Source organism: Paramisgurnus dabryanus, chromosome 2 (genome assembly GCF_030506205.2).
Source record: "Paramisgurnus dabryanus chromosome 2, PD_genome_1.1, whole genome shotgun sequence".
NCBI classification, from domain to species: Eukaryota; Metazoa; Chordata; class Actinopteri; order Cypriniformes; family Cobitidae; genus Paramisgurnus; species Paramisgurnus dabryanus.
The window spans coordinates 7,428,901-7,431,400 of record NC_133338.1 but is presented as its reverse complement, the minus strand read 5'-3'; the positions used below and the strand labels follow the sequence as shown (position 1 = coordinate 7,431,400).

General features: G+C 47.6%; 7 non-coding genes and 3 pseudogenes across 7 annotated transcripts; all 10 read right to left on the bottom strand.

The window, feature by feature from the left end:
- Positions 1-96: 96 nt before the first annotated feature.
- On the bottom strand, positions 97-215 carry LOC135785021 (5S ribosomal RNA). The gene has a single exon (XR_010546334.1). It is a non-coding gene; the product is annotated as a 5S ribosomal RNA (ribosomal RNA).
- Positions 216-340: 125 nt separating this feature from the next.
- Positions 341-459, bottom strand: LOC135785214 (5S ribosomal RNA). Its single transcript, XR_010546518.1, has one exon. It is a non-coding gene; the product is annotated as a 5S ribosomal RNA (ribosomal RNA).
- A 125-nt stretch (positions 460-584) lies between these two features.
- Positions 585-703, bottom strand: LOC135784396 (5S ribosomal RNA; annotated as a pseudogene).
- Positions 704-820: 117 nt separating this feature from the next.
- Positions 821-939, bottom strand: LOC135783924 (5S ribosomal RNA). Its single transcript, XR_010545925.1, has one exon. It is a non-coding gene; the product is annotated as a 5S ribosomal RNA (ribosomal RNA).
- Positions 940-1,056: 117 nt separating this feature from the next.
- LOC135785147 (5S ribosomal RNA) lies at positions 1,057-1,175 on the bottom strand. The gene has a single exon (XR_010546455.1). It is a non-coding gene; the product is annotated as a 5S ribosomal RNA (ribosomal RNA).
- A 125-nt stretch (positions 1,176-1,300) lies between these two features.
- LOC135784995 (5S ribosomal RNA) lies at positions 1,301-1,419 on the bottom strand. Its single transcript, XR_010546308.1, has one exon. It is a non-coding gene; the product is annotated as a 5S ribosomal RNA (ribosomal RNA).
- A 121-nt stretch (positions 1,420-1,540) lies between these two features.
- Positions 1,541-1,659, bottom strand: LOC135785077 (5S ribosomal RNA). Its single transcript, XR_010546388.1, has one exon. It is a non-coding gene; the product is annotated as a 5S ribosomal RNA (ribosomal RNA).
- A 121-nt stretch (positions 1,660-1,780) lies between these two features.
- Positions 1,781-1,899, bottom strand: LOC135784906 (5S ribosomal RNA). The gene has a single exon (XR_010546221.1). It is a non-coding gene; the product is annotated as a 5S ribosomal RNA (ribosomal RNA).
- Positions 1,900-2,020: 121 nt separating this feature from the next.
- On the bottom strand, positions 2,021-2,139 carry LOC135784288 (5S ribosomal RNA; annotated as a pseudogene).
- Positions 2,140-2,260: 121 nt separating this feature from the next.
- On the bottom strand, positions 2,261-2,379 carry LOC135784484 (5S ribosomal RNA; annotated as a pseudogene).
- Positions 2,380-2,500: the final 121 nt, after the last annotated feature.

The window sequence follows — 2,500 nt, the reverse complement described above, 5'->3', positions numbered from 1 at the left end:
AAGACAAATGTGGCAACGCAATGACATCAGTAAATGCTTACAGAAAGGACGCATTCATTGGAAAAAATGACATAAATAAATATTTAATTAATTAAATTCTTACAGCACCTGGTATTCCCAGGCGGTCTCCCATCCAAGTACTAACCAGGCCCAACCCTGCTTGGCTTCCGAGATCAGACGAGAGCGGGCGTGCTCAGGGTGGTGTGGCCGTAAGCTAGTGTGGACTCGATTCGAGAGACACTTCAAAACTAATGTGGCAACGCCATGCCATGGGAGAACGCTTACAGAAAGGACGCATTCATGGGAAAAAATGACATAAATAAATATTTAATTAATTAAATGCTTACAGCACCTGGTATTCCCAGGCGGTCTCCCATCCAAGTACTAACCAGGCCCGACCCTGCTTGGCTTCCGAGATCAGACGAGAGCGGGCGTGCTCAGGGTGGTGTGGCCGTAAGCGAGTGCTGACTCGATTCGAGAGACACTTCAAGACTAATGTGGTAATACCATGACATCGGTGAACGCTTACAGAAAGGAGGCATTCATGGGAAAAAATGACATAAATAATTAATTAAATAATTAAATGCTTACAGCACCTGGTATTCCCAGGCGGTCTCCAATCCAAGTACTAACCAGGCCCGACCCTGCTTGGCTTCTGAGATCAGACGAGAGCGGGCGTGCTCAGGGTGGTGTGGCCGTAAGCGAGTGCTGACTCGATTCGATAGACACTTCAAGACTTATGTGGCAACGCCATGACATCAGTGAACGCTTACAGAAAGAACGCATTCATGGGAAAAAATGACATAAATAATTAATTAATTGCTTACAGCACCTGGTATTCCCAGGCGGTCTCCCATCCAAGTACTAACCAGGCCCGACCCTGCTTGGCTTCCGAGATCAGACGAGAGCGGGCGTGCTCAGCGTGGTGTGGCCGCAAGCGATTGCTGACTCGATTCGATAGACACTTCAAGACTTATGTGGCAACGCCATGACATCAGTGGACGCTTACAGAAAGAACGCATTCATGGGAAAAAATGATATAAATAATTAATTAATTGCTTACAGCACCTGGTATTCCCAGGCGGTCTCCCATCCAAGTACTAACCAGGCCCGACCCTGCTTGGCTTCCGAGATCAGACGAGAGCGGGCGAGTTCTGGGTGGTGTGGCCGTAAGCGAGTGATGACGTGATTCGAGAGAAACTTCAAAACTAATGTGGCAACGCCGTGCCATGGGAGAACGCTTACAGAAAGGACGCATTCATGGGAAAAAATGACATAAATAAATATTTAATTAATTAAATGCTTACAGCACCTGGTATTCCCAGGCGGTCTCCCATCCAAGTACTAACCAGGCCCGACCCTGCTTGGCTTCCGAGATCAGACGAGAGCAGGCGTGCTCAGGGTGGTGTGGCCGTAAGCGAGTGCTGAATCGATTCGAGAGACACTTCAAGACTTATGTGGCAACGCCATGACATCAGTGAACGCTTACAGAAAGAACGCATTCATGGGAAAAAATGACATAAATAATTAATTAATTAAATGCTTACAGCACCTGGTATTCCCAGGCGGTCTCCCATCCAAGTACTAACCAGGCCCGACCCTGCTTGGCTTCCGAGATCAGATGAGAGCGGGCTTGCTCAGGGTGGTGTGGCCGTAAGCGAGTGCTGTCTCGATTCGAGAGACACTTCAAGACTGATGTGGCAACGCCATGACATCAGTGAACGCTTACCGAAAGAACCCATTCATGGGAAAAAATGACATAAATAATTAATTAATTAAAAGCTTACAGCACCTGGTATTCCCAGGCGGTCTCCCATCCAAGTACTAACCAGGCCCGACCCTGCTTGGCTTCCGAGATCAGACGAGAGCGGGCATGCTCAGGGTGGTGTGGCCGTAAGCGAGTGTGGACTCGATTCGATAGACATTTCAAGACTTATGTGGCAACGCCATGACATCAGTGAACGCTTACAGAAAGAACGCATTCATGGGAAAAAATAACATAAATAATCAATTAATTAAATGCTTACAGCACCTGGTATTCCCACGCGGTCTCCCATCCAAGTACTAACCAGGCCCGACCCTGCTTGGTTTCCGAGATCAGACGAGAGCGGGCGTGCTCAGGGTGGTGTGGCTGTAGGCGAGTGCGGACTCGATTCGAGAGACACTTCAAGACTTATGTGGGAACGCCATGACATCAGTGAACGCTTACAGAAAGAACGTATTCATGGGAAAATATAACATAAATAATTAATTAATTAAATGCTTATAGCACCTGGTATTCCCAGGCGGTCTCCCATCCAAGTACTAAGCAGGCCCGACCCTGCTTGGTTTCCGAGATCAGACGAGAGCGGGCGTGCTCAGGGTGGTGTGGCCGTAAGCGAGTGCTGACTCGATTCGAGAGACACTTCAAGACAAATGTGGCAACGCAATGACATCAGTAAATGCTTACAGAAAGGACGCATTCATTGGAAAAAATGACATAAATAAATATTTAATTAAT